We start from the raw sequence: 11,946 nt of genomic DNA, 5'->3' as shown, positions 1-11,946 counted from the left end.
CCCAACTCCCATTGTACTTAAGTCTGATCATATATTGTCTTCCTAAGCGAGCTCGCAAACCAACTGCAACACATACGATAAAATACATACGTAAAATGTTGCACATTTATTTCATAATAGCGTACATCTGTTAATACTCAACAGAGATAACGTCGCATGCACACATTTTATATAATGTAGAATACAGGAGCGTGCTATAATTTTGGAACTTCAGTAAGTATATCAAATATTAGTATTTGAAATGTCTTCAAGCGAAGAAGACGTTATTGTACACACGTTATTGTCATGCTACACTATTGTTGTTAATATTTTTGGATAATCCTCTGCAACGACTCTATTTACCTCCCAAGGGTAATACTCTGATGAATTTTGACTTGAGGTTGAACATATTAACTTATTTACTTTTAGGACATAATATGCAAATCGAACAGGTCGATTTTTAAAACAATCATAGTATATTCGTGTGACAGTCATAACTAAGATTTTTTTTGAATCGGAAAGTACATCATGTAACACCTCATTTAAAAGCTTTTAAAATACTGATTACAAAAATATACAATATTTGCGCAAAATTTCGGTCCAATACTTTTTAAATGGATTCATTTTTTTTTAATCCTGAGAAAACTAATAAGAATTTTTGAAAAATTTAAATGTGCATGCACTCGTAATTAGTGACTAGTTCAAGCGTCAACTACAGCCCCTTCAAAAATAAGCACTTCCAACCGGTAAAACTTACCATATAAACAATAATATAAGTATACACGAGTAAAGCAACTTATGAAGTGGTAATGATTAATTTCACTGAGGATGCTAATTAGGGGGTGATTTTCACAATTTTTTTACCAAAAAAGGAAGGGACCAACGTTATTTTGAGCGTAACTTGCTTACTTTTGCTACTAAAACAAAATTAAAGTTTTTTTTAAACAATTTAAAAAAGTTTTAATGAGTTCTTCCCAAAAAGTGCTTTATTTTTTGGTTATTTCACGTTGAAATATTCTCATACCTAAACCATTTTTTTCACTTTTTTATAGGATATATTTTTGCTAAGAGTGTTTTTTTTTTTTCGATAAAATACTTACTTTTTGAGTTAGTTGCAAGAAACCGTCTGAAAATGTGTTTTTTATGAACATATTTACTCGCAAGTAACTCGAAAATTTTAACTTAGTGAAAAAATGCTATAAAACAAAAGTTGCTTAGAATTAGTTAGTTTATCCATTTCCGGTCTTATTTTGAGCGTATATTTTTCACTCTCGAGAAGGGATGAAGCTGGGCCCCCATACTACCTACATAATATGTATATGCCAAATTTCATGCCAATTTAAGCGGATCTTTAAAATTTATAGGTTTTGCATTATTTTACCGTCAGCGAACGGACTACCAATTGCTCATAAACTTTAAAAATATCACTTAGAAAGAAATATGAAAATATACATGGAGAAAATAAAGATAATAGTCATGGGAAATGAGGATACTCAAGTAAATATAGAGATAAATAACCAAAAACTAGAACAAGTAACAACATATACATAAATACCTGGGTATGAAAATAGAAAATGGAGGAAGATCAGAAGAAGAAGTCAACGAAAGGATAACCATGACTCCAGAATGTACTACAGCTTAAACAGAGCATTCATTGGAAAGAAAGAAGTAAGCAGCAGGACGAAGATGGGGGTATATAAAATGATTTTCAGGCCGATTCTCACTTATACTACTGAGAGCTGGGTGCTAACACAATCATCGAAAAATAGAATAAACTCAATGGACATGAAGTACCCATGAAAAGTAAAAGGAATTACAAGACGCGATAGAATAAGAAACAGCATTGTAACAGAAGAACTACAAGTCGAACCAAAAACACAAATACTAGATAAGAACAAGCTTAAATCCTTTTGGCTTTTGTGTAGAATGAACGACAATAGACAAGTAAAACGCGTATGGGAGGCAAAACTACACAAAACAAGAGAGGAAAACGGAGTCCAAAGAAAACCTGGAACGATGAAGTGGTAAGGATTCTGAAGAAGAAAAATACAACTTCGACTGAAGCGAAACGAAGGTCCAAGAATAAGCAAGAGTGGAGACGATTTGTATATGATATAATTGATATAGATGCATGAAATGTATTTTTCGAACACCTTAAGAAAGGTTTAGATATAGATTATATATAAAATTATTTATACTACTTGGACTAAATAAAAAAGGTATTTGTGTACCAATTTAACAAATTTAAATTATACTAGAAAAAATTGATTTGTCAAAAAAACTGTAAATATTAATCTATAAACATTATATAGATAAGTCAACAAGCATGTCTATGCTTTTAAGACTTTTTTAATTTTATTATGTAAGTAAACAAATTATTGTAAAAAATTGACCTATAATTGACCAATAAACCTATTATATCAAAAATTATAATGCCCTATTATCCCTCTTATTGTACGCCCTCAATCCCAAATACACACATCTGGGCCTTTGGCACACAGCACACTCTACTGCCCTTTTTTGAGAATCCGATCCCGAACGAGCTTTTAAAGAATTCTAGGTAGTTTAAGTGCATTGAAGACATAAATTAACCGCAGATATTTATTAGACCATGCTGTATTGTTGGTCCCGTTAGGTAAATTATTCGGATTCGTTTTCTTTTGCACAAACTTACTGAAAAAGACGTCCTCATTATAAATCCACAGGGTGCCGGGAGGTGCCGCGGTCGGAAAATAGTTTAAACAATTTTTTTTAAACAAATTCAAAAAATCAATTTTTTCACTTCGTAAATTTTTTATATTCTTTGGGTCATTATGGACAAAAAAGGTCTCTTGTGATTTTTCTCTAAAATTGATTGTTTTCGAGTTATACGCGATTTAAAATTTGAAAAACGCCAAAATCACTTCTTCTCCTTTTAGTTTCTTCGCCTCCACTTCTTAGGTACTTGGCCAGTTCTCGTATTTAGACTGCAATTGGAAGGGAATACTCTTTTCAAGGGGTCTGGATTTTTCCATATTACCTTCGTTAAATTCATTGTATTATGATTGTCAAATAACTATTTTATATTTTAATTTGATTGATCGTTCTTAAGATTTGGTCATTAATATTATGTAGACAATTTTATATTGAAATGGGGGTTGGACTTCCTGTATTAACAAGTTCCTGATACAGGACAAGTTGATTTATTTTGTAACATATTCAGTAACATATTAGTTATACTTTTGTCCACATTCACAAAAAGGAGTATCACTACAATTGATTTTAAACCAATAATGATCTGGTATGAGGCATTGACCCAAACGCATTCTAATAATTGATGTCAAGTGCCTTCGATCCCCAAATGTGAATTTGTGGAGCCAAGGGTTTGTAGAAAAATCACTTTAGTTTTAAACTGTTTTGTCCATTCAACTTTAAACTCATTTACAATTTTGTGTTTAATAAAAGGTAAAAAGTGAAATTTATATATTTCAATGTCTGCAGAAATGTTTAAAGTCTTGACTATATTTGCCAATTTATCAGCCTCTGTATTCCCCTTTACTCCAGTATGGCCTGGAATCAAAGCTAAGATTAAGATATAGCTAAGCTAAGATATATATAACGCCAAAATGACCATTTTCAAGGCTTAATGACTCGGTTATAAATTATTATTATGAAAGTCAAAAAGTGACTAAATAAAAGTTTAAATCCCCCCCATCCCCCCTCCCTACATGATCTTGCAGAAATTTGTGTCATTAATGTATTACTAAGCTGTTATTTTTAATTAATCAGCGCTAACAGCGTATTGAAGCGGCCGTCAATGTGAGTGGGAAAGAGATGCACCATTCCGGCAACCAATGGTGCATCTTACTCGCACTCACATTGACGGCCGCCTCCATACGCTGTTAGCGCTAATAGTTAAAAATAACAGTTTAGTAATAAATTATTGACACAAATTTCTTCAGGATCATGTAGGGGGTGCTTTAAACTTTGATTTAGTCTTTTTCTGACTTTCATAATAATAGTTCCTAACAGAATTAAAGCCTTGAAAATGACCATTTTCGCGTTTTTCAAATTTTAAATCGCGTATAACTCGACAACAATTAATTTTAGAGAAAATTCATAAGATACCCTTTTTGCTCATAATATTCCAAAGAATCTAAAAAAAATTGGTACGAAGTGAAAAAATTGATTTTTTGAATTTGTTTAAAAAAAATTGTTTAAACAATTTTCCGACCGCGGCACCTCCCGGCACTCTGTGTATTTGTTATAAGGACCTCTTTTTAAGAAAAACGTTTGTGCAAAAAAAATATGATCGGAATAATTTACCTAACGGGGGCGACGATACAGGCTGGACTATATGGGATGTTGCCTGTTACAAATATCGTTCGGATATCGCTTTTGGTATGAGAGCTTCCTGACGCATTCGTGCGTGTCATAAGGGCCTTTTTCCTGTGGGGACTTCCTCCCAGACTAACTTGATATAGCCAGCTCATCTTAGACATTTTGAGATTTAATTTCGTGGGCTACGTCGCTCGCCCTATACATCTGTTTGACCTCAGCATTTGTTCTCATTCGGAATTGGTTACATTAGGGTCGTGATAAGGTCTAAAGATTCCTCTCAGAATTTTTATCTCAAAACATCCCAGTTATCTTTCGATTGTTTTGGTCAAGAGTCCACGTCTCGCACCCATTGATGAGGACCGGTCTAATTACTGTTTTATTTATTCTGATCTTTGATGTTCGTGTTAGGCTCTTAGGTTACGTTCACTACGAAGACCATCGCATGGTATCCTAGCCTAGAGCATAGTATCCTACTCTTCATATTCGTGAATTCTGGCATTCAAAATAATGCATTTATTTTACATAGCGATCGATAATATAGTTTCGAACGCCAGGTAAAATAAATGCATTATTTTTTATGCGAGAATTCACGAATATGAAGAGTAGGATACTAGGCTCTAGGCTAGGATACCATGCGATGGTCTCCGTAGTGAACCTAACCTTAGATTTAATAGTATTGTGAAAATTATACATACATGTGTTTGCCATCTGTTTGCTGCCTGAATTATGCCTTTAATCTTTTCCGTGATATCGTTATCTGCAGTGATTTTAGCTCCGAGATATTTGGAACTATCCACTCTTTCAAAGTTATATGGGTCTATTGTAACATCTTGCCCTATTTTATCTCGTCCCTTTTGTCTGTTGATGCACTTGTATTTAGTTTTCTCTTCATTCACCATAAAACAAGTTTTTTGCCTCTCCCTCCAATTTATTGAAAGTCTCATTCACATTGGTGAGTGTGTTTCCCATAGTATTCTCTGAATGCATCTTTCCACCTTATTCTAGGCCGTCCTACATACCTTCTCCCATCTGGCCTTTCCTAAAACACATTGTTTATAATGTGGTTGTCGTTACTGCGTATCACATGCCCTACTCATCGATATCGTATATTAGCCTTTATAGAGCTAATTATCTTTAAGGGCTAATTCTACATGAAAAAATAATGCCGGTTTGCTCTATAAGCATATGTTCGCAAATGCTTCGTTTCCGAGATACGGGGTGTTGAAATTTTTATTTCAAACTGCCAATTTATTTATTGCTCTAAGACCGGTTAAGCTATGAAGATGAAATTTGGTGTGTTTTTTGTTGTACGAGTAGTTGTTGTGCATTTTTTGACATACAACTAAGAATGTTGTATTCATCATTGGCGCGCCTACGGGTAATGGTCTGAATTTTTTTAAAGAAAAAAAAAATAGTACGCCACTGACATATTTCGAATTAAAAATTATTTTTAAATTTTGCGTCTAATTTATGATAAAAACCTTTCTTGACTTTTTTTCATACTGTGCACCGGTTTTATGCAGAAAAATAAAACATCTTGACGCGTATTTTTAATTTTTTAATACATTGTCAAGAAATATCCAATATAATAATACTAAACTGAAACAATAACAGAAAATATTACTAATAGGATTTTAACTAGGTGCAGAGCTACAACAAATGTTAAAAATGACCTCCTTTAGAGGTTACAGAAGAATTTTATATTCATCATTGGCGCGCGTACGGGTAATGGTCTGAATTTAAAAAAAAATTAAAAGAAACCAATTTAAATTGGTCTTTAAAAGAAATTTAAAGGCAAGAAAGATTTTTGTCGTAAATTGAACGAGGAATTCAAAAATGATTTTCAGTTTTTTTCAGATTTTGTCGTAAAAAAATTCAGACCATTACCCGTACGCGCGCCAATGATGAATATAAAATTCTTCTGTTACCTGTAAAGGAGATCATTTTAAACATTTCTTGCCGCTTTGAACCTAGTTAAAATCGTATTAGTAATATTTTCTGTTATTGTTCTAGTTTAGTAGATATTATATCTGATAGTTCCTTGATATATTAAGCAATGAAAAATACGCGTCAAGATGTTTTATTTTTCTGCATAGAAACGGTGCACCATATGAAAAAAGCAAGAAAGGTTTTTTATCAAAAATTAAACGTGAAATTTAAAAATAATTTCTAATTTGAAATATCTCAGTGGCGTACTATTTTTTTCTTTAAAAAATTCAGACCATTACCCATATGCGAGCCAATGATGAATACAAAATTCTTAATTGTATGTCAAAAAATGCGCAATAACTACCTCCTAAAACTCACCAAATTTCATTTTCATAGCTCAACTGGTCTTGGAGCAATAAATAAATTGGCAGTTTAAAATAGAAATTTCAACACCCACTCCCACTATCTCTGAATAGACAAGGCGAAAACAGCGGGTTCGTTGGGAAAAATATTCCCATGAGGTTTTTTTGCATAATTACATTCGTGAGGCATCTGCTCGGCGGGCATCTGATCGACCTATGAGGGAGCAGTACGGCAAGGGATAAGGGCTTGCGGCTCGGTGAAACTCCCCCATAGATTCCTACCGAAGGGCGTTGACGCCTAAGAACGGTGTATATACATTCGTGAGGCATCCCAGAATAAGGTTCAAGAAGTCGCCCACGTGAAAAGTGGGCCAAATTTTTTTTAACAATTATTTTCTTATTCAAATTGCAAAAATCAATGTTTTTGGCCCCGACAATTTTTTTGTAGATTTTTTGGAACATTCTGGATAAAAAAGGTCTCTTATAATTTTTCTCTGAAATTGATCGTTTTCGAGTTATAAGCAATTTAAAATTGAAAAAAACGAAAAATGGCGATTTTCAAGGCTTAATAACTCGGTTAAAAGGTATTATTATGAAAGTCAGAAAGTGACTAAATCAAAGTTTAATGCCCCCCCTACAAGATCACGAAGAAATTTTTGTCATTATTTTATTACTAAGCTGTTATTTTTAAGTAATAATATTAAGCGCCATGCACGTGGTAGGCGTCCGTAAATGTGAGTGCAAGTAAGATGCACAATTTGACTGCCGGAGTGGCATCTCTCTCGCACTCAGCATTTACGGGCGGCTACCACGTGCATGGCGCTCAATATTTTTACTTAAAAATAACAGCTTAGTAATAAAATAATGACAAAAATTTCTTCGGAATCTTGTAGGGAGCATTAAACTTTCATTTAGTCACTTTCTGACTTTCATAATAATAATTTTTAACAGAGTTATTAAGCCTTGAAAATCGCCATTTTTCGTTTTTTCAATTTTAAATTGTTTATAACTCGAAAACGATCAACTTTAGAGAAAAATTATAAGAGACTTTTTTTATCCTGAATGGTCCAAAAAACCTACAAAAAAATTGTCCGGGAGAAAAATATTGATTCTTGCAATTTGATTAAAAAAAATTGTTAAAAAAAATTTGGCCCACTTTTCACGTGGGCGACTTCCTGAACCTTATTCTGGGATGTCTCACGAATGTAATTATGCAAAAAAAAATCTCAATCTTCTAGAAACGAAGTATTTGCGGACATGTGGTTTTAGAGAAAACCGCCATTATTTTTTTATGTAGAATTAGACCTTAAAGTTTTTCATACTTATTTACTAACACCCTGTATATCTGACTATATTTTACTTTCCAAAGAGAGACTCTAACTCGTTATTGTATGCACCACAGGTATGTTTGTTTTCAGTTGTGATTAAACAAAGCGAATATATTTATGATTTAAATTCTAATTGTGACATTCAAGATTTGTGGACTTGGTGATATATTTTCCAGGAAATTACAATAATATTCCCCAATGGATTCACAAAAATATTGGCCATCTTCATTTTTTTCCTCAAACACTTGCAATGAATTCAAATTATCATTCCATCTTACTCGTGAAATTTTTGATCCGTCATTAAAAACTGCATCGGATGCACCTCGTCTTTTTACTGATACTTTTATTAATTTGAAGTACCTATATAAATAGACAATGATCTATTCTGTTTTCGTGGATGGTAACAGTAGCCAAAATCCGTTTAGATTTTAGATGTACAGTGGAACCCCGATAAGTCGGCCCCCTATAAGCCGGTAGTCCGGCTAACCCGGACCGATTTTCATCAGGGAAGGCAAACATCTTTTCAATTTGACTGAGTTTTTTTTTTAAAGAAATGAACTGTATACAACTGTACGTAATTTAGATGTACTGTGCATAGGTATTTCATGTTTTTGCAATTATAATGGAATTTATCGGTAAGTATACTGTATTTTATTAATTTTTACAATATTCTCCGGCAAACCCGGATTTTCGATAACTCGGATAGGCCGCAGTCCCGATTAATCTGACTTATAGAGGTTCCACTGTATAAATAAATCTACAAACCACACACGGGCTCACGGAAGAAATCAAAATCAATGTCGGCATTAGACAAGGAGACAGCCTTAGTCCATGCCTTTAATTTAATAATGGATGAAGTTATAGATAGTGTTAACAAAATGAATCAGGCATACAAAATGGGTAACCGAACCATGAGAATACTTTGCTACGCAGATGATGCAATCTTAATAGCCGATACCGAAGATGACTTACAACGCCTGCTACAAAAATTTAAAATAACCGCCGAAAAGTATAACGTGACATCCAAGAGAAAACCCAATCGATGGTAATATCTAAGAACCCAATTAGATGTAAATTAGTAGTGGACGACCATATAATCGAAGAGGAAATGGATTGTAGATACTTTGATGTGGAAATATCTAGCGAAAGGCATCTGAGGCAAGAAACAAAACAGCAGGCAACGAAAGCAGCTAGAATATCCGGTTTCCTGAGGGATATAATCTGGCGGAATAAATATATGAGCACCGAAAGCAGTCTGCATTTATGACATGTGTTAGACCCGTACTGACATACGCAGCTGAGACAAGGGCCGAGACAACAAAGACCAAACTAATAATGAGAACAACATAGATGAAAACTCTAAGATCCATAAGAGGTATCGCACTTAGAACCGCAGATAAAATGACATGTGTTTGTAGTAACTATACTGCAAATTTGTTGCAGTATATTATGTTTTCGAAAAATATTTATATTGTCATAATCTTTTTTGAAATGCTAGATATAATTATCCAAGGTAAGATAGAGAGAAAGCACGGTCCCGGACGTAGAAAAACATCCTGGCTTAGGAACCTCCGCAAGTGGTATGTAGTGAGCACCACGACACTATTTAGGTCAGCTGTGGACATAAGGCCAAGGCAATTTTTTTTGTAATCAGTACGAAAGAGTTAGAGACAACTAATAGTCTACAGATTGGTCGATTTATTAAGAAAGTTTGATGGCGTATTTTGCTCCAGATATAGTGCCAATTGACACAGTTCTGATTTTGGTTACAGATGCGACAGTGTATATGAATAAAGCAGGGGCAGCTTTGATATTAAAAAAAAGAATGTGTGTACTTTGTACGCACGTAAGAAGTTATACTTCTATTATATGATTTCAACGAAATCAATATACTTTAAACAGTATATTTATATTTTATTTAAATATTAAACTAATTTTAATACTTACTACTTTCCAAAAATTTTTAATAGAACAATACCAAAAATTAAAAAATAAAAGAATAAAACACACGCAAACACATTAAAAAATGAAACAAAGAAATGATTTCTGAACAATAAGTGTTGAGAAAATTTTTAACTAAATACGTCTTTTCTGAAAAAAATATAATAAATATACCCACAACTATAATATGTATAAAACAAAATAAAAAAAAATAAAAATTTGCATTGGGAATTGAACCTGCGTCTATTAGGTTTTTAGATTATTTTGAAGTGACCCCACGCAGAATTTAACTACCGAGACATGTGAATAAGGTGGAAAGATATACAGCTAAACGTTTTCAAATTTTTTTGACAGTTGCTTATTCTCTAAGTTTAATCAAATAAGTTTGATTCTTGTGGAATTAAAATACGACAAAATATCAAATTATGTAAATCAAAGCATTACCTACTAGCTAGGTAGGTATATTTAACAAATAGGTATGTAATTTGTAATTTTTTATTACAATACTGAAAAATTTTACAATAAGGTACGTACCTGTTGCTTTTAAAAACTATTTAAAAAGTCACTACAATTATAAACTTGCTTTTTTTCTCTGTCCTCACAACAATAAAAACTAACATACACAACATTTGTTTATCCATAGACCATAATCTCCATATTATTGAACAATTATTGACAGATGATTTTAACACCCAATCAGATGATCAGATCCCGTATAACGTTTGAGCGACTAATACCATACGTGACCATACTGTCGGTGTGGGCAAGTATAACTTCAAAAAAATTAATTCACTTGCTTCAACTTAAATCTCTCAATTTCTCAACAACTCAACTCAGCTTTGAGTTGCTGAGAGTTACTCAGAGGTTACTCAGAGGTTGCTGAGATAATTAAAGGAAATTTTTCTTTAGTAATTTTTTTAATTTATAATTTTATTATTTTTTTGTATTTTTGATTAAGTTCTGTTTTAAAGGTTTTGGCTGATTTTTTTTATGTTTTAAAATGGTAATCAAAAATAATTTATAAACCAATGATATATACCTATGTAATTTTTTGCTCGGACAGCCTTGATATAAATAATTATGGATCGCTTATTATTATTTATATGTATACTATTTCTTATATCTTATTACATAATAAGTAAAAGTCTTATTACATAAAAAATTACGATATTTTATTATTACATAATAATAAAATATCGCAAAAGACGGAAAACATAATACGTTATGCAATAAAAAGAGATGAAACGAGTAGATGTGGTAAATTATCAATAGAAACCTATAAACTAACATTATATTGATAGTTCCCACCTTTAGACGTATCAGAGGAGTTTGACAGGAGACTTTTTTAAATTCTCCTGTGACAGTTTGACTCCGATACGTCTAAAGGTGGGAAACTATCAATAATTGTAAATGTATAGGTTTTTGTTGATAATTTCTCACCTCTACTAGTTTTATCTCTTTTTATATTTCACAACTTATTATGTTTTCCGTCTCGTCCGTTATTGTACCGGTTATTAGAGCATTCATCACTGTATGTTATGTAATAATTACAGAATAATTATTTTTTATGTATAAATATAATTCAGCGTGTGTTGGTTTACTACAATTACCTTGATTTCAGTAACAAAGAATTAGTCAAAAATGAAGTACCTACATAAAAATACATACTTAAATGATAAAAACAATGCAAATCCACATGTTTTAAACGAATATATTTTCATTTATGCGCATATTTAAAGCATTTATTATGCATAAAAATCCCATCTTTAGTAAAAATAAAAAAATTGGCAAATAATGGTTTAAATTTATCAGCCTTTGCTAAACTTAAAAATACCCTTTTTTGTAGATGAATATTTCTCACGTAATATGATTAACTTAAAGTTAAAGCAAACTAAACTGTTATTTTAAAACGTTCTATTATGAATGACCTATATGAATTAATAGTGCAACTACATACTAATTAATAATTATTACACATACATGATCGCCAGCTTGTTTAAAAACATTGAATTATACAATTGATCCGGTTAAAAAGCCTATTGATGAATGACAATTAAGAAAATTTGCCTCTCACTCTCTCACTTGCT

This window comes from Diabrotica virgifera, chromosome 1 (assembly GCF_917563875.1).
Source record: "Diabrotica virgifera virgifera chromosome 1, PGI_DIABVI_V3a".
Classification (NCBI taxonomy): Eukaryota; Metazoa; Arthropoda; class Insecta; order Coleoptera; family Chrysomelidae; genus Diabrotica; species Diabrotica virgifera.
Note: the sequence above shows the minus strand (reverse complement) of the source record.